The sequence below is a fragment of the Hoplias malabaricus genome, chromosome 4 (assembly GCF_029633855.1).
Source record: "Hoplias malabaricus isolate fHopMal1 chromosome 4, fHopMal1.hap1, whole genome shotgun sequence".
NCBI lineage: Eukaryota > Metazoa > Chordata > Actinopteri > Characiformes > Erythrinidae > Hoplias > Hoplias malabaricus.
Window position 1 is genome coordinate 63,820,978 of NC_089803.1, and position 24,038 is coordinate 63,845,015.

At 44.1% G+C, this 24,038-nt stretch overlaps 1 protein-coding gene across 1 annotated transcript in view; it reads right to left on the minus strand.

Annotated features, from left to right (window-relative positions):
• Nucleotides 1-24,038, minus strand: part of syt1a (synaptotagmin Ia) — a 266,542-nt gene that overhangs the window by 116,431 nt on the left and 126,073 nt on the right. The window contains exon 6 of the mRNA XM_066668615.1: nt 14,399-14,467. The gene's annotated coding sequence lies outside the window, so the exon portion shown is untranslated. The remainder of the gene's footprint in view (nt 1-14,398; nt 14,468-24,038) is intronic.

The following is a 24,038-nucleotide window of genomic DNA, read 5'->3' on the forward strand; positions in this document are numbered from 1 at the left end:
TCAAAACGACTCCACCAGAAGCTCTTTGTGTGTGTGTGTGTGTGTGTGTGTGTGTGTGTGTGTGTGTGTGTGTGTGTCCTCTGAGTGGAGATGAGACACAGTAATCATTGAGGCAGCAAATCAGACCCAAACTCAAACAAAGAGCCGAGGCTTAATGATTACCCTTCCCTAAAGCCCTCTGCTCTAAACAAACATCTCGGGACACGTCCCAAATCACACACAGAGGCCGCCTACGAAGCAGGGCTTGGTGAGATCTGAGAGATGCTTCATTTCAAACACCCCGTCCTGGTGCGGGGTGTAGTGCACCAGGTGACATCTGGGACGCAACCTGAGCAAAGGTAGGTGTGTGTGTGTGTGTTGGAGAGTGTTTGTTGACAGAAAAAGGCTGGAGAGATTTCAGGATTTTTCAACATTTCTGCTCGGCTGAACATCAAGGCTGGCTTTAACGAGCAGAGAAACACCAAAACACCCTCCTTTCTCTGTCTCTACGGCAACACACACACACACACACACACACACACACACACACACACACACACACACACACACACACATTTTCTCTTAGGGTGGTAAAATAAAGGCTGTCTGTCTTGAAAATTGTTCTCCACTGAAAGAACCGCAGATACAATTGCATGCCGCTGGCTGGATTTTTTTTATTTTATTTATTTACGTTTTTTTTTTTTTTTTGCCACCTCGATAATGCATCTTTACAGAGCTGAAAATAATAGGCAACAATTTGAAAAGCTCTCAGCCCACGGTGCTATTTTAGCGCAGTTTACCTGAAACAGGTCAGAGTGTGGCGGATGATTGCAGTGAGGAGCTGGACACACATTTACAGCATTTTTACAAAAATTACTTCTTACACGCAGCGGGAAAATGGCCAGAACTCTTGCTGTATACGTTTACAATCTTCCGCTGTTTAGTGTCTGATCTTTAATCAGAAAATGCTGGATCCACACACAAGTAAACAACAGAAAACTAGGTTTATATTGACAGTAATTTGCCATTGTGAGGGATAAAGTAGAGCAGTGGCTTTATACAGGCGTCTGGGTCTATGCGTCTGGGTCTAATCTTCCGTTAGTTAACATTCCGAATTTTAACCCTTGTGTTGTCTTAAAGGTCAAAAATGAAATTTGGGACTTTTCCCAAATTTGCTGTGCACCACCAGGGGACACTTACAAAATCACGTATATGACCCCTCCCCCCAGCCACTCAATCCAAACACACATTAATAGGTAGATTGACTGTGTGAAATTATCCCTAGGTGTGGCTGTGAGTTACAAGGTAAATGTGTGAAAATGTCCACAGCTGTGAGTTTGAGCGACTATGGTTAGATAAACTCACGTCTAATCTCAGATAACAGCCTTCTGAAAGTTAAAATAGAATCTGATCTCAGGTTTCTTAGATAGCTAAAGTAGCATCAGAAATGTCTGGTTTATGAGAAAGTTATAGCAGTTCCAAAAAAAGATTTCTGAGGAAGTATTTTATGAAAATCTACCTTTACACCTTACAGAGATAAAAATAATAAGCAACAATTTAGCCCTTAGGGCGACACGGTGGTGCAGCAGGTTAGTGTTGCAGTCACACAGCTCCAGGGGCCTGGAGGTTGTGGGTTCGATTCCCGCTCTGGTGACTGTCTGTGAGGAGTTGGTGTGTTCTCCCCGTGTCCGTGTGGGTTTCCTCCCACAGTCTAAAAACACACGTCAGTAGGTGGTTTGGTGACTCAAAAGTGTGTGTGTGTGATTCTGTGTTGCCCTGTGAAGGACTGGCGCCCCCTCCAGGGTGTATTCCGCCTTGCGCCCATTGATTCCAGGTAGGCTCTGGACCCACCGCGACCCTGAACTGGATAAGGGTTACAGATAATGAATGAATTTAGCCCTTAGACACATGCTATTTTGTCATTTTTTGTAATAAAAGGCAGCGTCTGCTCCATCTGATGTTGGGCACTTTTCTTCACATGGAGCATGGTTTTTAAAATCACATTTAAATGATTTCAGATTCTATTTCTCTTTAAACAAAAACAAAAAAAGCATAGAACACAAAGCCTGTACTTTTGACGGACTGACTTTTGTCTCGACGCGTCTCGTCCTGACCAATCACGAGGTTTGTATACGTCGGCATGATCAGCGACCTTTAGCTTTTTAGCAAACACTTTTAGTGCATTTTACCAGTTCAGCTAGCGTCTGATCTCTGTCCAGTAGTTAAGACTGCATCCATTACCAGTTTAGTTTGCATTCCGACAGTTCTTACTAAAGTCCAATCTGATAATTAGTGTTCTAACAGTTCAGCTAGTGTCGGATCTCTGATTAGTTTGTATTCTGAGCGTTAGGTTAGAGTCTAATCTCTGGTCACACATTTGGAAATTAAACCAACAACACACACAGACAGTGAACTTCGCTCAGTTCTAAGTTGGTTTTAAAAACTTAATCACAGGAGCACACTGGGTCCAAATCTACTCGGACGTTACAGGCTTTTCTGATAGAGTTGCAGGGATTTGTTCAGGAAGCTTTCCGAGAGAAACACTCAGTCGTCCGACAGATTTCAGAACAGCTGCCAAAATTGAGCAGGGGTGCTCTCTCTTATTCGAAAGATTGCAGGAGAAGGATGTGTTAAACCGACATTCTTAGACGCACTGCTGACGGAGGAGTGTCTGTCGGGTGTGGGAGAACCTCTTCTCATCTGCTACTGTATTAAATAAAGGGAGAGAACTACTCGTCGTGGTTTGTATAGCCTCCGTAGCAAAGCAGGAAACAAAAACAGAAGCCTAGGATCACCGCGCCCAATGCCATGTGTCTGCTAGACGATTATGGGCTTGTGAAAAGGGAAATCAGAGTTTTCTGAAGAGATGACCTTCGAGACGACGTAGGATCGAGAGCTTTTTATTTACAGTACCTGACCTCACTGAATGTGTATCTGACTGAATGCCATCAAATCCTCACAGCAATGTTCCGATATTACGTCTAGTGTAAAGCCTTCCTGGGAGAGCAGAGACAGTTACTGCACTTTTGGCTCATGGAAAGGAAGCTCTCAGAGGCAAACAAAAAGGTCAAGAGCCCTTTCATCTGAGTGAAAGAGCTAAAGAGGAAGAGAGAGAGAGAGAGAGAGAGAGAGAGAGAGAGAGAGAGAGAGAGAGAGAGAGGGATTAAAGCAAGTCATCTTTACCCCACACTCACGACCTCATTTCTGACACTAAGAACATGATTCATTCTGTGGGAGGTGACATGCCCATATAAGGACATCAAGTCTAACCTGTTTATTTCTATGGGTTAAAAATGAATAGCCTTTTAAAAAAAACACTTCCATTAGAAAGAACAGGTTCCTCCCTTGAATGTCAACACGTTTCATGAGAGACGAGAGAGAGAGAGAGAGAGAGAGAGAGAGAAAGAGAGAGAGAGAGAGAACGAGAAAAGGAGAGAGAGAAGAGATACAGAATGAGAGAAAGAGAAAGAAGAGACAGACAGACAGACAGAGAGAGAGAGAGAGAGAAAGAGAGAGAAGAGATACAGAATGAGAGAGAGAGAGAGAGAGAGAGAGAGAGAGAGAGAGAGAGAGAGAGAGAGAGACAGGGAAAGACAGAGAATAAAGATAAATAAGGTAAGACAAGAAAAAGGCAAAAAATAGAAAGAAGGTGAGAGGGAGAGAAGTGTGAGTGAGAAAAGAGAGGAAGATGGCAAGGAGACAGCAATAGGGTGGGTGAGAAAGGAGGAGAGAGAGAATGATGGAGGGATAGAGAGAGAGAGAGAGAGAGAGAGAGAGAGAGAGGTTTGAATGTGTGAAAATTCCCCTAATTATTCATGATGGTTTAATTACATCCCCTTCACTAGCAGAAAAAAACCCTGCCAAAAGCCAAAGACACAGCTTCATCTCTCTCTCTCTCTCTCTCTCTCTTTCTCTCTCTCTCTCTCTCATGCTCTCTTACTCTTTCTCACTTGCTCTCTCTCTCTCATTCTCTCTTACTCTTTCTCACTTGCTCTCTCTCTCTCTCTCTCTCTCTCTCTCTCTCTCTCTGCTGGCAGACACTCTAGTGCAGTGCTCCTTTCACACTTGTCTAAATCCCTCTTTCCACTTGTTTCTCCACTGGTTTCTCTCTCAGCACTCCTCTCCTGCTGGATCTGCTGCCCGTCAGCAGATGTTGAGTTGGAAGTGATGAACAGTTCCATGGGGGATATTTAAAAAATGACAAAAACTACATCCCGTTTCTCAAGGATTACATCAATAGTATGGAGAGAGAGGAGAGAGAGAGAGAGAGAGAGAGAGAGAGAGATAGAGAGCGAGAGAGATAGAGATAGAGAGAGAGAGAGAGAGAGAGAGAGAGAGATAGAGAGCAAGAGATAGAGATAGAGAGAGAGAGAGAGAGAGAGAGAGAGAGAGAGAGATAGAGAGCGAGAGAGAGAGAGAGAGAGAGAGAGAGAGAGAGAGAGAGAGCAAGAGAGATAGAGAGAGAGAGAGAGAGAGAGAGAGATAGAGAGCGAGAGAGATAGAGAGAGAGAGAGAGAGAGAGAGAGAGAGAGAGAGACGGCACTCATTTTGCATACACACACTCAATCATGCACAAGTATGTAATATTCATAGAAAGACGTGAAACTCAGCGCCTAAGGTCACTATGCCCAAAGCCAAGAGTCTGCCAGAGAGGCACAAAGCCCCCAGCCACTGCTGAGGGATGGACCTCCGTCCAATGCTGGAGTGGTGTTTGTGATCTAGAATAAACATCTAACCTCCGTCCCCTAACCTCACTAATCTTTCTGTGGCTGAGTGCCTCTAATACCGCTGGTGGCGTTCCAGTCTCAATACCTGACCTCACCAATGCTCCTGTGGCTGGAAATCCAAATCCTGATTTTCTGACATCGTGTTCACACCAGCAGAATGGGATTACACAGCGCTTCCAGTCCCCAGTTTGTCTCTGTGTGTGTGACACTCCCTGATCTTCTGCTTGACTAGACAGCTAAATTTAGCCTGTGTGTGCTGTGCTGTTAGCGTGAGAGTGGGTTGTGTAGTGGAGGGTGTGTGTGTGTGACACTGGGAAAGGTATATGAATGAAGTTCTGCGTGAGCAGTGTTGCCTCATAAAGTATAATGCTGAGAAGAACCCACACCAGCTGGAGAGTCTCTAATCTCTTACTTTATGAGCTCACTGTGAAAATATCAGGAGATTTTTCAGCATATTTCCAGACTGTTTTGTCTGTGTAAATTTACTTTATTTAGTGAAAGTGTCTTGTTGCTTTTAGCTGCATATTTTATGGAAACAAGCTAACAGACGCTATCAGACCGTCTGTTCGGATGGACATTGTTTATGTTGAACCGCAACGACTGTGATTAGTCAGAGTTTGGATGGACATTGTTTATGTTGAACCGCAACGACTGTGATTAGTCAAAGTTCGGATGGACATTGTTTATGTTGAACCGCAACGACTGTGATTAGTCAGAGTTCGGATGGACATTGTTTATGTTGAACCGCAATGACTGTGATTAGTCAGAGTTCGGATGGACATTGTTTATGTTGAACCATAGAAATATCAGGAGATTTTTCAGCATATTTCTAGACTGTTTTGTCTGTGTAAATTCACTTTATTTAGTGAAAGTGTCTTGTTGCTTTTAGCCGCATATTTTAAGGAAACAAGCTATATCACAGACGCAGACCGCAACGACTGTGATTAGTCAGAGTTCGGATGGACATTGTTTATGTTGGACCGCAACAACTGTGATTAGTCAGATTTCGGATGGACATTGTTTATGTTGAACCGAAGAAATAAATGAGCATGAGCTCCTCTCCTCCACACACAGAAAGCAGCACATTCATAGAGAGAGGTTTCCTCAGACATGGTGGGCTTCTGGGACAAATAAAAACTGTAGAACAAAAAAATACTGATGTCTCCAGGAGAAATAAAAACTCAATGAGAAGAGATTCTACGCTCAAAAACGTGTTTGCTTTGTATTAGCTACCTTCCTGGCACCTCATGTAAACTCTGTTCTGTCCCAAACAGTGACCTACTCCCTAAACAGTGCACTTTAAAGTAATTCTACTGTACCGCTGCATTGTGTACTATACCATATGGAGGAAGATATTTGAGATTCAGCCCTAGTGTTGTGACAGTGTAATTGCAGAGCGAAGCAAACACCAAGCAGAGGTATAAATGCTCGCGATGGCGGCTCTTGCGTAGCCTACTGCGTAGGCTCTGTATTGAGTCAACGGCCTTTATTGGGTGGCATGTGAGTGAATGTGTGAGTGAGTGAGTTACTGTTTGTGTGAGTGAGTTAGTATGAGTGTGAGGGAATGTGTGACTTACAGGCCAGTCCCAATAGGTGTTTCCTGTCTAATGATGAAATATTATAATGACTTTATCGTCACCGTCCAAAAGAAAAACATGTATCTCCATTTTTGTGGATTTTTAGTTTACTATCATTTAAAAATAGCAGCTTTTAACACTGACTTCCATTTAAGTGAAGAAGGTTTTTTCCCTTGTTTTTCATTGGACAGTGCCATTACTCATTATAATATTTCATTGTTAGACAGGAAACACCTAATGGAACTGGCCTGTAACTCACACCTTCCCTCACACTCATACTAACTCACACACTCACTCATAGACCCACTCTTACTGACTGTCTCACACACATAGATGCTTCTGCTGTGTTGTCGCTATGGTAAGAAGCACTGAGACAGAGACAGTAGTGAGACATGTCCCTGACTCGACATGAATCACGATAAATGGAGGAAAACATTATTGAAGAGAGAAGGAAAGCAAGAGACAAACCAAACAGAAACAGAGAGATGGAGCGATATAGAGATAAGAGAGAAAACAAAACAGACAGATAGACAGACCCACAGACAGACAGACAGAGAGACAGACAGACAGACAGACAGACAGATAGATAGATAGATAGATAGATAGATAGATAGATAGATAGATAGATAGATAGATAGATATGAAGAGAATGTAGAGAGAATATAGATATAAGAGAGTGCATAAGAAAAGAAAAAAGAGTGATGAGATGAAGGAAGAAAAAGAGAGAAAACTGTGTGATGGACAGATGTAGAGGGAAAACTATGAAAAGAAGAAATAATAAACAGATAAATACAATACAGATGCAGAAGAATGTTTCCCACAGAGACAGAGAAAGTGATGGATGGGCGGAGTCTGCAGCTTTATTTGCATATTGCCACATCATTGGCTATTCTGCTCAGTATGCGTAATTAAGACATTTTCATAGCAGATTTGACCTTCTGACCTCACAGTGACATGAGACACACACACACACACAGTCAGAAATGTACTGTTTGTTATTGTTTACAAGTGTGGATGGTTATAATGTCCATCTGGTTAATGACATATTAAAGCAATATGCACACACTGACAGACACCTGGTGTGTGTGTGTGTGTGTTTGTGCTATTTTCTTGCTGTTCATGTGTTCACGATACATAAACAACATGAGATTTTGTAAAAGCAGGGTCCCTTGCCTTTTATCATCTTAATTAGGTTTAAGTAAACACTAATTATATTCACTATATGTCCATATATTTGTGGACACCTCTTTATGATGAGTGAAGATCCTACATTAAGACGCACCCATTGTGGAAAACGTGTGTGTAATCTCAGTAGAAATAAGAACTGACACTGGTGCAGCTGCAAAATCGCCAGATGTGTGCCAGAGGCATAGAACATAACCATCCCCACCCCCCCATCACTGGGCTGTGGAACTGTGGAACTGTGCTCTCTGGAGCCCCATACATTACCTTTAAGAAGAGTTGGAGTGGGGTTTGTAATCCAGAACTAATTATCCAACAACAATACTTGTCCTCACTAATGTTTGTGGCTGAATGCCATCAAATGCTCACAGCAAGGTCCCAATATGTGTATAACGCTTCCTGTCACTGCAGCAAAGAGGAATACATTCCCAATCACTTAGGAAGCCATTTTGGACGAGAAGGCATCAACAAACATTCAGCCATATAGTGTATGTGTGTGTGTGTGTGTGTGTGTGTGTTTTGTGCAAGGGGTCCCTGGGGCTGGGGTCCATTTTGTGGAATGAGTTGAGGATTAGTCAGGATTTGGACAGCACTCATTAGCCTTGTCTGTTCAGAGTCTGATAATTAAATTATCACACACACACACACACACACACACACACACACACACACACACACACACACAATGACAAAATGCATCACCTAGCAACACACAATACTGCAGTGATGTGTCTAAACCAGCCTTTTCTTGTAAGGTCATGACTGTTACACACTGTTTACAACTGGGAGGGGGGATTGAACCCTGATCCTCTAGGTCCCCACTGGACCTTTCCCCTTTTGTTTGTCATGTGTAATAATGAACAATTAACCATTTGTGAAAAATAATGACTGACACGTCTCTCAGCCAATCACAATCCCCTAATTCTCTCCCTCAGTGTAGGGGAAGAAAAGCTCTAAACAGTGAGAAAGAAAGCTCTATATAGTTCACAGAATTTGATGCAGATGGCACCAATTCCGTGAAAATTCCGCAAATGATTTCCTTGCATTAAAACTAATGTCAAACAATTATAATCACAATTAATCTCACTTGTTTAATTTGATTAGATTTGACGCTAAAGTCTAAACTTTCCTTTTTAAAATGAGTGCATTTAGTCCCATTGAATGGATCATGATTGTTAGTGAGTAATTAACATTATTTACAGCTTGTCTCTTCTTTGTTGTAGCAGAAAATCTCCGAGATGTAGCACAGTTCTCTTACACAGCAACACAGACATAGGCCACTTAGGAAAACATTTCTTTTTCTACTTGACCATTTCCAGAGCTGAGTCCTATTGCGACGGACAAGTCTTGCATGTGTGACTCCTGCTTTTGTCTGCTGGCAATTTACTGCTGTGTGACTTCTGAAGAGTCGAGTGGACTGTGTTTGAAGTGCCCAGCAATTTTTTTGTCATTTGGCTACAGCTCTGTGAAACACTGTTGTGTAGAGAGCGTCTGATAGAATGTTGAACAGTTTCCTCTGGGTGACTGTCTGTGAGGAGTGTGGTGTGTTCTCCCTGTGTCCGCATGGGTTTCCTCTGGGTGACTGTCTGTGAGGAGTGTGGTGTGTTCTCCCTGTGTCTGCGTGGGTTTCCTCCAGGTGACTGTCTGTGAGGAGTGTGGTGTGTTCTCCCTGTGTCTTTGTGGGTTTCTTCTGGGTGACTGTCTGTGAGGAGTGTGGTGTGTTCTCCCTGTGTCTGTGTGGGTTTCCTCTGGGTGACTGTCTGTGAGGAGTGTGGTGTGTTCTCCCTGTGTCCGCGTGGGTTTCTTCTGGGTGACTGTCTGTGAGGAGTGTGGTGTGTTCTCCCTGTGTCTGTGTGGGTTTCCTCTGGGTGACTGTCTGTGAGGAGTGTGGTGTGTTCTCCCTGTGTCCGCGTGGGTTTCCTCCGAGTGCTCTGGTTTCCTCCCACAGTCCAAAAACACACGTTGGTAGGTGGATTGGCGACTCAAAAATGTCAGTAGGTGTGAGTGTGTGAGTGAATGTGTGTGTGCCTGTGTTGCCCTGTGAAGGACTGGCGCCCCCTCCAGGGTGTATTCCCGCCTTGCGCTCAATGATTCCAGGTAGGCTCTGGACCCACCGTGACCCTGAACTGGATAAGGGTTACAGATAATGAATGAATGAATGAGCCTCGTTGAGAACGGGCCTTTAAAGACGCTGCCTGACAGTTTGACAGACATAGCAATGGTAACTAAGGACACAAGGACTTTCTGATAATTAAGCTCCCTTACTTAAAGAGAGAGATTTATATAAAGACAAAAGGAAACTAGAAAGACGTGAATATGAGAGAGAAAGAGAGTCTTACACCTCGTCCGAGTGTAAAAGTGAGACTATCACTAAAGCACATATGTGGAAAACAGCCATTGAAAAGAGGCATTTGAATAAACGATGACGTTTCAGCTGCTTCAGATCTACAGCGCATGCGGCACAGTGCCCCCCCGACTCTTTCCTTTTCTCTCCACGCTTTGGGACCTCTCTGTTTTCACACCAGCATCAGCCAAGCCTCCTATTTTAGTGCATGTGTAGAACAGTGTCCACACACACAGCACTGTGCAAAAGTCAGAGACCATCCGGCATTTTACTTTCAAGCTCTACACCACAGAAACCACACAGACGTCCAACAAATTAATATTAAATCAGGCCTGATATAGATTCTGATTCTGATATAAACTACTCAGGTCTTTCCATCCCTCGTTTCGATATTTCTTTATTTCGCATAACATTTACGAAAGGTTTGGATGGAAACAGAGAGAGAGAGAGAGAGAGAGAGAGAGAGAGAGAGAGAATGTGTGAGTGTGATGTAGGAGGTGTGGGAGTAGAACAATGACTAGCATTTAGTCCAAGAGTGCACACACACACAGACAATGTGGCCAAAAGTCTATGGACGGCAGCTAATCCAGCGCTTATCGTTAGTCTTATTACATTTCAGGCTTTTTCTACAGAGATTATACAAACTATATATGCACAGTTAAAAAAGTGTGTCTTAAACTAGCAAAGATTACTCATAAGAGTTCAAAACAGTCTGGACATAAAGTGTAAATGATTATAAATGAAGGCAGCAGTGTGGAGTCCTTCCTGCTGTAATTGAACCCACATCACATCCTGTAAACGCCAAACAATTAACAACTATTAATGGAAGTCTGTTCTCATTACTTCATCTGCTGTAGATTACACTCCTTCTATTCTCTCTCTCTCTCTCTCTCTCTCTCTCTCTCTCAGGGGTCAGTGTGACAGAGGAGGGGCAGATGAAACACAGGAGAGCAGTCTCATTTGTGAAAGTGAGAACATTTGCCTCTTTCACTCTCTTCTCTCTCGACCCCTGATATTACTCCAGTTAATGACCCTGCTCTGCGCAACAGATCACACAGGTCCAACTAATCACCCGCAGATTACCATCCACCTCCACACCGCAAACCTTCATAAGTTTGCCAACAAACACAGAGAAGAAAATCCTTTGTAAAGTAATGATACTGATTCCATCCTTCCTTCCTTTTTCTTTCAAGCATATTTCCTTCCTTCTTTCTATCCAGCTTGTGTTTTCCTCCCTCATTTCCTTCCTTCCTTCCTTCCTTCCTTCCTTTTTCTTTCAATCACATTTCCTTCCTTCTTTCTATCCAGATTGTGTTTCCCTCCCTCCCTTGTTTCCTTCCTTCCTTCCTTTTTGTTTCAATCATATTTCTTTCCTTCTTTCTATCCAGCGTGTTTTCCTCCCTCGTTTCCTTCCTTCCTTCCTTCATTTTCCATCTCGCTTGCCTTTTCCTTCCTATCTTCTTTTAGCTTCCTGTCTTTCTTCATTTGCTCCTTCCTCCCATTTCTTCCCATTTCTTTTATTTTTCTTCCTTCCTTCCTTCTTTGGAAATAAAACTCCTCTCCTTCTGACAGACGTATGCAGCGTTAGTGAATGTTGGAAGAGAGAGTGGCTGTGCTGATGAGCGGAACCGTGGTGATCATCAGGAGAAACTGATAAAAGCCACGATTCACAGACTCTGATCAGAGCGTTTAATGAGGTTAATTAGCTTCTCTCTCTCTCTCTCTCTCTCTCTCTCTCTCTCTCTCTCTACCAAAAACATGAATAGAAAAATGAATAAATTAATCAATCTCCTACATTCCCTCACTTTTAAAAGGCAAAATAAAAAGATCATGAGTCACACTGGAGCAGCTGCCCATGAGCCTGAGCTCACCACGCTGAAGTGAAGGCTGGAGGTGTATAAAGTCTCCCAGCAGTGGACGGTGGAGCTGTGGAACTGTGTTCCCTGTGGTGATAGAGCTCTAACCAAAACTGGAGCAGCGTGATTCAGAATGAATCATCTGACATCAGTACCTGGCCTCACTAGTGTTTCTGTGACTGAATGCCATCACGTCCTCACACCTATGTTCCAACCTCTAGTTTAAAGCAAAGAGGAACACACTCCTCATTAACACCCTTCAGTTCAGAAGAAACCCTGGAAATAATGTGAAAAGAATGATACAGAAGTGAAGAGAGTGAAAGTAGAATATTTTACGTAGAACAAGAGAGGAGTGTGTGAGTGTGTAACTGAGAGAGAGAGAGAGAGAGAGAGAAGTGTCTCTTCTCCTCGTTTTAACCTCGCAGTAGGTAATAGCCGCTGGTGAATTGTTTTGTTTTTTGCGGCAGCTCTCAGAGCGAGGGATGAATGAGGACGAGTGTTTGGCCTCCTTCGGTTCTCGGTAGCACACCACTCTGCCACTTTGGATGTGTCACAGCCAATAACGATGAAAAATTGTCTCTCTCCATCTCTCCCTCTTTCTCTCACTTTGTCTCTCTCTCTCACTCACTCCTTTTCTCTTTCTCTCTACCTCCTCTCTCTCTCTCTCTCTCTCTCTCTCTCTCTCTCTCGGCCAGACCCTGTGCTCTGAACTCTCCGCTCGTAAAAAGAAAAATGGCATTTTAACGAGGTCTGAACACTCGTCCAAATGGCCACTGATCTGCTCCGTGAACCTGAGCAGGAACACAAGGACACTCCCAACAAAACACACCCAGGTTCGACATGTAAGGGATTTGAAACTGTAAGGGATGCTAATGCTGCTAACAGTGAATGGAAGTGAATAGCCACCAGTTAGCATGATGCATGGTCCAGTGAGGATGGGTGAATACTACGTTCTTCTTGGGGTTAATCTCCACAGAAAGAGGGACGCTCTGGAGTAGAAACACTTAACCCTAAGGTCACCGTAGTTTAACACCTCGGAACAGAACGCAAACCGCCCAGATCTGTCCCATCAGCCGACACGTTCAGGTGCTAGCTAACACCGTGAGCACTGATTGGGTGCCACACACAGAGAGTGAGGCCTGTAGTGCTCTCGCAGCCTTGGATGGGAACCAGTGATCCCCTGATGACAGGGCCAACATTTATGAAGAACATTTTAAAGGAATACTGTATTGTAAAAGTGTGAGTGAACATGTGAGTGTGTGTCGCCCTGTGAAGGATTGGCGCCCCCTCCAGGGTGTGTTCCTGTCTTGCGCCTAGTGATTCCGGGTAGGCTCTGGACTGGATAAGCAGTTACAGATAATACATTCATTCATTCATTCATTCATTGTCTGTAACCCTTATCCAGTGCAGGGCCCAGAGCCTACCTGGAATCATTGGGCGCAAGGCGGGAATACACCCTGGAGGGGGCGCCAGTCCTTCGGTTACAGATAATGAATGAATGTATTGTAAAAACGTATATGACAATGACAAAAGGGCATTTTAGGACTTAAAGTGGCTTATTTGTCTCAACCATAAACACAGTGTGGGGTCCAGGATCCACTCTGGGAACCACTGCTCTATAGACGCTTCATAAACATATTGTTTTTCGCTGCTTATTAAGAAAGTTAATGTTTCTCTTCACCCGTTTCCATCAGTCTGACTTTTTTTTACAGGCTCATCTCTTCATATTCCAAATAAGGCCTGTTTGTATCTTTCCAGGAGGGAAATCAATATTTCATTAGTCCAACTCTTTAACCCATGAAGGTGAATAGGAGCGGCTGATGAAACCCTTTTCCCCTCATCCTCCATCCTTCAGCACGACAGAAAAATGACACACACACACACTAACAGAGAGTGTGTTTGGTCAAATGGAGGTCAGGTTTGTATTGAAAATGAATGGTAAGATGCTGTTCTGGAAAACACAATATTCTGTCTACTATATATATATATATATATATATATATCTACCTCCAAGGAAGACCACAGATGTAGATTTGATGTGTGTTTGAAGAATATTTAGAGCAACACTAATGGGCTTTTGCCCTGTGAAGGACTGGCGCCCCCTCCAGGGTGTATTCCCGCCTTGCGCCCAATGATTCCAGGTAGGCTCTGGACCCACTGCGCTTACAGATAATGAATGAATGAATGAATGAATAATGGGCTTTTTCCGTGTGTGTGTGTGTGTGGTGTGTGACTGGTGTGTTTGCAGAGTGTGTATTATATGACCGCTGTATGATTTGTGTGTGTTTACTCTGTGTATACCGTGTGTGTTGTATGGCTGGGGTATGACTGGTGTGTGGTTTTATTGTGTGTTTGATGATCGTGTGGCGAGTGACTGCTGTGTGTCTGGTGTGTGATCAGTGTGTGTTTGGCGTATGATTGGTGTGTACCTGTGCTGTGTTTGGCGGATAATGAGCCGTATGTTAAGCTTGTGATTGGCGTGTGTTTGTTAAACGTTGCTGGTGTTTGGCGCGTTTTGGCGAGTGCTGCGTGTGTTTGCAGTGTGTTTGGCAAGTGTGAGAGATAATGCTTGAGCTGAATGGAGGTGACAGTCACACAGTGGATGAAAGACGTGCAGGTGTTGGGCAGTGAATGGCCGGCAATTCTCCAGCCTTTGGCATTTCTAATGAAACCGTGTGTGTGTGTGTGTGTGTGTGTATGTACCATCTTTGAAGCCAGAGAACAGAGACTAACCTTTAACTCGAAGGCGCCTGCTGCTGGACTTGCTTTTTCCCACAAATCGACAGCAGTTGTGTTTCTGATCTGAAAAACAGAAGCCAAAGGTTAAAAAAGAAGGCAACATGAACACTGCCAAGAGTCCAAATATGAGATCAACACACTGGAGCAATCACAGGAACCTACAGGTCCCAGTTGCTGCAAATATGTTTAACGTAGGGTGGGGATGGTGGGGGTACTATATAAAATGTCACCTGTTCACATGTAATGGCGACTGTGTTATTCATTGTTTAAGTTATTCATTACTTACATTAGTTTGTCGATCTCACCACTAAATAAAAACTATGCTCTAAAATGAGCAGAAAAGTCACCATAATTTCTCTCTAGAGGTTAATGACTTCCAAAACATCTGCATACGACTGGAAACATACATAGTTTGGAAAAGAGAAACATAAATATCTTCTGGGGAAAACACATGTAAGACCCAAAATTAATTTTATGGTAAATTCTGCCAAGAGATGTTTATGGACAAGAAATGATCAAGGTTTACTGTTGTATTTACACATTTGAATGTAACTTTCATAGATTTATTATTGCAACCCAAACCCTGCTTTCATTAGAGTCAGGGGGCCAAAAAATGACCTACTTTAACACTTTAACAGGAACACATCCGATCTCTCATAAAACAATCCAACAAATCACAGAAAATTGTTTAAATGTTTATAACAAATTTTAATTCATTCATTATCTGTAACCCTTATCCAGTTCAGGGTCGCGGTGGGTCCAGAGCCTACCTGGAATCACTGGGCGCAAGGCAGGAACACACCCTGGAGGCCAGTCCTTCACAGGGCGACACACACTCACACATTCACACCTACGGGCACTTTTGAGTCGCCAATCCACCTACCAATGTGTGGTTTTGCACCCGGAGGAAACCCACGCGGACACGGGGAGAACACACCAACTCCTCACAGACAGTCACCTGGAGCGGGACTTGAACCCACAACCTCCAGGTCCCTGGAGCGGTGTGACTGTGACACTACCTGCTGCGCCAAAGGGTATACCAAACACATACTTCAAGTAGCTTCTAAATGCTTCAAATAATACTCATGATTCACTTCAAGTGTAATAATGATACTCAAGCCAGCACTTTCCAAAGTGGGGGCCACTCCTGCTAGGGGAGGCATGGAGCTTTTGCACAGGGGGCTCAGCAGGGCAAAGGAATGAGACACATACGGCATGTCACTTGTATTAAACCATAACAGGAATTTCATTCATTCATTCATTATCTGTAAGCGCTTATCCAGTTCAGGGTTGCGGTGGGTCCAGAGCCTACCTTGAACCATTGGGCGCAAGGTGGGAATACACCCTGGAGGGGGCGCCAGTCCTTCACAGGGCAACACACACACACACATTCACTTTTGAGTTGCCAATCCACCTACCAACGTGTGTTTTCGGACTGTGGGAGGAAACCGGAGCACCCGGAGGAAACCCACGCGGACACGGGGAGAACACACCAACTCCTCACAGACAGTCACCCGGAGCGGGACTCGAACCCACAACCTCCAGGTTCCTGGCGCTGTGTGACTGCGACACTAACCTGCTGCACCACCGTGCCACCCATAACGGGGATTTGTCACTTTCTATTGTTTTGTATGAATTACGTTTTTTAATAGAAATTTCAGCGTAATCTGGAAACAAAAGACGTGTACTCATGTGTCAGAGTGTGATGGGGCTAGATATTTTGTAGTTATTCTCATCTACAAAGATCTAGAGAGAGTTTGGGATCCACAGGCTTAAGCCCATGTGGTTGTAAACTAGAAATCAGATGAATTTGTAAGTTGTATTACAGATGCCTCCCTGGTAAATGAACCCAAATCCCCCACTGGCCTCATCTGGACTGGAATCATTTATATTTTTACATTTTCTCAGCGATAGAGCTTTTGCCTAACTGTCTCAGCCCTAGTCTCCTCTACTTCTAGCTCCACCTCCATGTCCAGTTTGGGAACCCTGATACAAATACACAATCACAGTTTATTGGTATTTCTATGGACAGTACGAATGTCTGATGTACATGGTACATATGGGACTCCAAAATTCAAGATGGTGGATTTGTGTAACTCTGCTGTAACACACATAACTGCCCTGTGTGAAAACACCACCCTCAGGTTTGTGAGTATTTTGCGAGTAAAAGCTGAAGAGTGCTGCAGGTGTTTTGCAGTCGGCCTGGAGCGAAGATTTCAGAGCGATCGATGGCCCTAAATGTAAGCACTGAGGGAAAAAAAAGAAAAAAAAACAGCCTGAGGAGTCTGTGTCATTTCCTCTTGTTGATTTTCCCATCAGTCAGGTAATCTCTCTCTCTCGCTCTCTCTCTCTCTCTGTGTGTGTGGTGGGTTGTATTGATGGAGCATTTTCACGGATGGCGTGTTAGCTTCATTATGGAGGAAAAGGAAGGGGAGCAGTGGGAATCTCCTGACTGATACTACACAGTGGTGGAGTGTCTGTGGTCCAAATGTCTGTAAACAGCTCTTTAAATCAGTGAATACTGCTACACTGTTTAAAACACACACATTGTGGAAGCACAGACAAGCATCAAGAGTGTGTGTGTAAAGAGTCTTATATGAAATGGAATGCACCGGAGCAGCTGCACATAAATATAAAGCCACCACGCCTTGTCAGGTGCCAGCTGAAGGGGAATAACACCTCCTCACAACAGAGCAGTGGAACTGTGTTCCCGAGAGTGAATGCACCGCAACTAGAACCAAAAGCCAGCCTGGTGAGGAGGTGTTTGTGATCTAGATCTAATCGTCCAACCCCAGTACTCATGATCTCATGGCTGAATGGCATCAAATTCTCCCAGAATCTACTGTAAAGTCTTCCCCTGAAGAGAAGAGACTCCTGATTCACGGCTTCCATTTCAGAACAGCTGGAACAAAAAGTGTCCACAGACTTTTGGCCAATTTATAGCAGGCTGATGTATGTCTGGAGTATAAAACAGAATAGGATCCAGCTGGAACAAGCTCAGAACACGACAGAACACACAGAAGGAGAGAAGAGAAGAGAACGAAGGACGACGGCTGCTTGTGAACAAGGCTTTTTTTTTTTTTTTACAAGACTCTGAAAAAGCCATTGAATCGTGGGGCGCTTTTTCTTCAGTATTCTCAGAACACACACAGACAGACACACACACACACACACACAGCTGAAGCTCCACCTCATTATTTGAGATGAATTACACACCAGAACAGCTGCTGGACGCTCTGGACTTGAGCCAGGAAGTATAACGACCTGCTTTCTCTCTAAGGACCTGGGCCAGTTCTAGTTCCTGAACCAATGCGTCTGGCAGATTTAGCTACTACTGTGGGTGGGCGGGACAATAGGGTGGGACTATAAGGCATTGAAATAGGACTGGGGTGGCGCTATATTAGCAAGTCTGTATGAGCATGGGGTGGGGCTAAAAGGGCCCATATATATTTACATTGTGGGGCGGAGCTATATGCGCAGGGGTATAGGAACAGCGATATGGGGCAGGGTTATATGAGTAGGACTATAAGAATAGGGCTATGGTACAGGGTTACGGTATGGATGTAGAAATTGGGTTATGGGGCAGAGCTATACGAGCAGACGTATAGGAACAGGGCTATGGTTTGGGGCTATAGGGGTTTTGATATAGAAACTGGGTCATGGGGTAGAGCTTTATGAGCAGAGGTATAAGAACAGGGCTATGGGGTGGGCTTTAAGGGCTCATGCAAAAAGGAAAAATGATCTGTGAGAACTGGGGCACCGTGGAGCCGTGTTCAGTCCAAAAAACAATACATGAATACACAATGAGTAAACAGTGCAAAAATTTACCGCTGGCATTGTTGTGGTTTTCAGACCCAAGTGTTAAAGATGGGTTTCTATGTTAATGGCTCCATTTCCTGGGGGAGATGTGTTAGTGGAAAAGTGACAAGTTCAAAAGCAAATGGAGTTGAGCCGTGTCGAGCCGAGCCGAGCCTAGACGAGCCAATCCCATGCAGTGGAAGAGCACCAAATGGGAACAGGGCAATGGGGCGAGTCTATAGTGGATGGGATATAGGACCAGGGTTTTGTGGTGAGGCTAAAGGGGCTAGTTTTAGGGCTGAGTTTACAGAACAAAACACAATTATGCTTGGAGGAGCGTTTTTTGAAGGATTATTGGCATGGAGCATCCAGAACAACTCAGGTGGAGTTTTACAGATGTATCTGGGAGTGGGTGGGGGTATAACTGTTGAAGTGGAGATCGTTAAGGCCGGGAGTGCAGTTGACAGTAAGGCTAACTGGGAGATTAGCCTGCTAGCCATTTATGGTTCTATTACATAATTCAGTTACAGCCGCACAGCAAAATGACAGTAATATGGCTCTGCTTTTTATTAATAACATACGGACTCCTCTGTGTATAGAGCACTGTCTGACAAGGGCCTGCTAACAATAGCATACGAGCGCTCCATTCTTAAAGCTAACAAAGCGTCACTCTGCCATTCGGGAGCGTGTTTAAGGAAGAGTCTGTCAGAGGTATTGGCTATTCATGAGATTTCAAAGAGCCATCTTTCCTTCGTTATTGGCTCCAGTCCAGAGCGGAGATAAGGCAGCTGGCATTTATTTTTTGTTTTGTTTTGTTTTGTTGGGTTTTTGTTGTTTCTTGTTTTTGTCCTAGCCCCAGAACGGTGTTATCTTTTGCAGCGGTAAGGAGGCAGGGTTTACTATAGAGAAGCGTGTTTTTCATGTGCCGCTATATAAATTGAAACCGTCCCGACGTTTCTCGGCTTACACACCTGTCAGGCCCAAGCAATAGCTTTTAATCTGTGCATCAAAGCAGTGAAAAACAGCCTCGTGATGGAGAGACGAAACGAATGACCTGTTCCCTCCCTCCCTCCCTCTCTCTCTCTCTCTCTCTCTCTCTCTCAGCTGTGGTGTTATTATCGATAACCGAGCTTCACTGGCTCTGTCCAGAACTTATCACATTTTCATTTTCAAATTAAAGAGTGACAGACGATAGTGGGACTCTCTCTCTCTCTCTCTCTCGCTCTCTCTCTTTCACTTTCTCAGTCCATTTGCCTCTGCATCTTTTCTTACTGTCGTTTATTTCAAGAATGTCAGCTTTAGGTGTTTATCTGCTTTATGCATGAGGTGTATAAGGTGTAATCTGTGACTCAAATGCTAAACAGGAGCCCAGCATAAAGATTAAACATGAATAATGTACACACACACACACAGAGAGAGAGAGAGAGAGAGAGAGAGAGAGAGAGAATGAGAGAGAGAGTTAAGAGAGAGAGAGAGAGAGAGAGAGAGAGAGAGAGAAAGAGAGAGACCCCAAATCTCATTACAACAATGTGAATTTTAAGAGGAGCAATGAGGCCTGTAGAGGGCAGTAGTGAGTAATGTTTGTTTATGTGATGTTTCTTACCTGTAACGTTGTGGGGTTTTTTTCATTTCAGTTTTAAAAACAATTGTTAATATTGGGTTGAGTCCAATGCATCAACAGAACACAGCCCACCGCTCTGTGGCTTTACACCTCTGTGGCTCACGCTTGCCTTAAAAACACCAGCAAGTAGTTACTGCATTATTTAACGTGGCACGGAGGACTTGACTAAAAATGTCACAATGTACCTTCTGGACCATTGAAGGGAGAATGAAATATTTCAGTGGAATAAAACAGAATGTACCTGCTGCACCCCATGAGGGAGGGAAACTTACAATAAAATCACCAAAAAGTAACTGAAATGGAAAATTCACATAAAGGCAGAAAACATCGCTGCACCGATGTGTGAGTGAATTAAGCCCCAGAATTTACCAGCAGCACCATTTAAGGTAGACAAGAAGTTTCAAATCAAGGCACTACCATGTACCTGCTGTTCCTTTTTAAGGTGGGACAGAGCATTATAATAAAAGCACCAGAATGTCCCTGCTGCACCATAAAATGCTAATGAAGGCTCTGAATACACAATCTGAGTGATTTGGACGTGTCCATTACTGAGAAGTTTCAGAGAGTTTGTAGCTGGCTGTGTGTGGGGGTGTGTGAATCCATCCTCCAGTGAAAGAAAGCAAAAAAAGTACTGTTAAAGTGCAATAACTAATATACTCCTAGCCTTGTAAAGTTAGCTTTAGCCTTCGGCATGGAGACCGGTTTCCATGGAGACCGAACAAGTCATAGATCTGAGGGAGTGAAGTCTGAATGACTGATGTTTCAGAGTGACGTTAATATGTATTCTGAGCTACAGTAACTGGAATTCAGAGCAGAAATGGCAATGGCTGTATTTATGGAGGCAAATGGAGCAGATGCTAATCTGTATGCTATATGCATATGCCATATTCCATGGATAGAATTTCAATAGTAAGGGCAACATGCTGATATCGGAACAAAGACCAAAGAGCAATTATAATGAAAACAATGAAAAGCAACTGGGGAATCCACTGGTGGAAAAAAAACACAGACAGAGCTTCTACAAACCCAACTCCCAAACAGCGGGGACGGCCAGAACACAGTGATTCCTAAACCCACTTTGACCTGTATTTAAAAGATTGAAGATTAAAGATTGTGAAATGCCCAAACACATTTGAAGCAGGCGATGTGATGATGGCTTCATCAGTGAGGATGGGTCGAGGGTCAATAATATAATCGTTTTAACTGAAATTTAAACTGCTACTCGTTCAGTTTTCATTTATCAACACCATTCTAACTCTCAAAACTAACAGTTTCTTCCAAAAGCTTTATACTTTCACTTAGAAATTTTATTTACACTTTAAATGGTAGAAACAGGGCGGCACGGTGGAGCAGCAGGTAGTGTCACAGTTGTGGGTTCAATTCCCGCTCCGGGTGACTGTCTGTGAGGAGTTGGTGTGTTCTCCCTGTGTCTGCGTGGGTTTCCTCCGGGTGACTGTCTGTGAGGAGTTTGGTGTGTTCTCCCTGTGTCTGCGTGGGTTTCCTCCGGGTGACTGTCTGTGAGGAGTTGGTGTGTTCTCCCTGTGTCTGCGTGGGTTTCCTCCGGGTGACTGTCTGTGAGGAGTTGGTGTGTTCTCCCTGTGTCTGCGTGGGTTTCCTCCGGGTGACTGTCTGTGAGGAGTTGGTGTGTTCTCCCTGTGTCTGCGTGGGTTTCCTCTGGGTGCTTCGGTTTCCTCCCACAGTCCAAAAACACACGTTGGTAGGTGGATTGGTGACTCAAAAGTGTCCGTAGGTGTGAGTGTGTGAGTGAATGTGTATGTGTCTGTGTTGCCCTGTGAAGGACTGGCGCCCCCTCCAGGGTGTATTCCCGCCTTGTGCCCAATGATTCCAGGTAGGCTCTGGACCCACTGCGACCCTGTACTGGATAAGCGCTTACAGATAATGAATGAATGAATGAATGGTAGAAACATCCTGAACCCTCCCCCCCATCCTTCTAACACCTGTGAACTTAAATTGTTTTACAGTAGATTTTTCCAGTTATGAAAATGTGATGAGAGTCCATGATCGCAGGGTCAGTCCGGGGCTCCAGCATGTGCAGTCTATATAAACCAGCTGAAACATCATTGTTTATTCGAAAAACACTTTTCCATCACTCTTTAGCCTTTTTGCGCTTTAGCTATTTGGATGTTTGTTTGTATTTTTTATTTTTTTATTTTTGCCTTTTTCCAATCAGGGTTTTTATGTGCATTTTCATTCATTCATTATCTGTAACCCTTATCCAGTTCAGGGTCGCGTTGGGTCCAGAGCCTACCTGGAATCATTGGGCGCAAGGCGGGAATACACCCTGGAGGGGGCACCAGTCCTTCACAGGGCAACACACACACACACACATTCACTCACACACTCACACCTACGGACACTTTTGAGTCACCAATCCACCTACCAACGTGTGTTTTTGGACTGTGGGAGGAAACCGGAGCACCCGGAAGAAACCCACGCAGACACAGGGAGAACACACCAACTCCTCACAGACAGTCACCCGGAGGAAACCCACGCAGACACAGGGAGAACACACCAAACTCCTCACAGACAGTCACCCGGAGGAAACCCACGCGGACACGGGGAGAACACACCAAACTCCTCACAGACAGTCACCCGGAGCGGGAATCGAACCCACAACCTCCAGGCCCCTGGAGCTGTGTGACTGCGACACTACCTAAATACCGTGCTTCAGTATTTCTCAGTAATCCAGTGTACCAAAACACACCTCGACCTTATCAAGGGATAAGGCAGAGTTCTCTCTAGACACAAGCTCATCTGTAACTGCACAGCCATCTTTGAATGTTGTTGGCTGGACATTCTTTGTTGGTGGACTATTCTCAGTCTCAGCAGTGACACTGAGGGGTTTAAAACTCCAGCGGCACTGCTGTGTCTGATCCACTCCACACCAGCCAAATCATACCTGCCCTGGTCCTCTGGGGGGGTCCTAACCATGTGCCCATTTAAAAATCAGGGTGAAAGTGGGTTAACCAAGTATGCAGAGCAACAGAGGGAGTGCAGTTAGTAATGCACAATGAGTTTAGAAACAAGGAGGTTTTAACTGTTTTCAAAAGCTCAAAACTGTTCCTGTATTAAACAGAAAGTGTCATTTTCCAAAAGCTAGTGCTTTACTTTTTGGCGTTTGGGTCGTGAGTCCAACGCAGATGAAAAGCAGAGATCTAACCTCTGACTGAGAGCCGTGTTGTAGTTTGTGTGGGTTTGACAGAGTGGATATTAGTGTGTAATGGGTTTTTTTGTTGGAGATGTAGAAAGCTGACCTCTCTGACTCTGACACCAATCGTGACGGAGCGCAAGAAGTTGATGATTACTCAGTGAGACAGAAACCTAGAAACGTCCAGTGGCCTAGGAGTAGAACACAATTACATGTCAAATTGCCCTTCAAACACGCCTCTCCGCTCGGATCTTGATCAATATTCAAAGCGCGGGCGTGTTTACACAAGAAAGCGGCAAGGATTCTGTAAGCAGTTTAATCAAACGCCATCTTTTCTCAACACATAGCACTAAATAAATCTGGTGGAGAAAGTGTCAGAGTGTGTTCTGCGCTGAATGATAAGAAAGTGTTTGAACCGTCTTCAAGGACAGAGTGTGAAATGTGAATTTCACAGCTTTTCACCCGCTTTCTCGGGCTTTCTCTGCTCAAAAACTAACGCTACGGGATGAAATTTCAGCTTAAACTTGATCACTCTTCCTCAGGGCAGGGCTTTGAGGATAAAGGTCAGAGAAAGTTGCTTGGACCTTTTTTTGAAGGAAGAGACAGAATTCGCCGTGTTTTTTTCTGCCTAGTTCAGCCATGTCTGGTGACTCTATACATTTATTATTTTATTAATCCATTTAACCTTGATCTATCATGTCCTCGGGGCTGAATACAGTGACAAAAGTCTTTTTAGACACCGTTTAAAGGAATTACATCACAATGCTACCACTTTCTAGTTCTTATATTCATTGTTTTCACTGGAATGTTTCTATGACGATTTGATGGCATTCAAAATAATGAGGTCAGGTGCTAACAGTGGATCATTAGTTCTCATCCCAAAGGTGTTCACTTCTGAGAACAGTTTCACTGCTTCACAACAGTGCTGGGGACACTGGGTATGGTTGGCTTAGGCTCATGTGCAGCTGCCGTTCGTACGGAGGGTATGAACAGTATCAGTGCTGTTCACAGCTTAAGTAGAAGAACTCAATAAGGAGAGTATACAT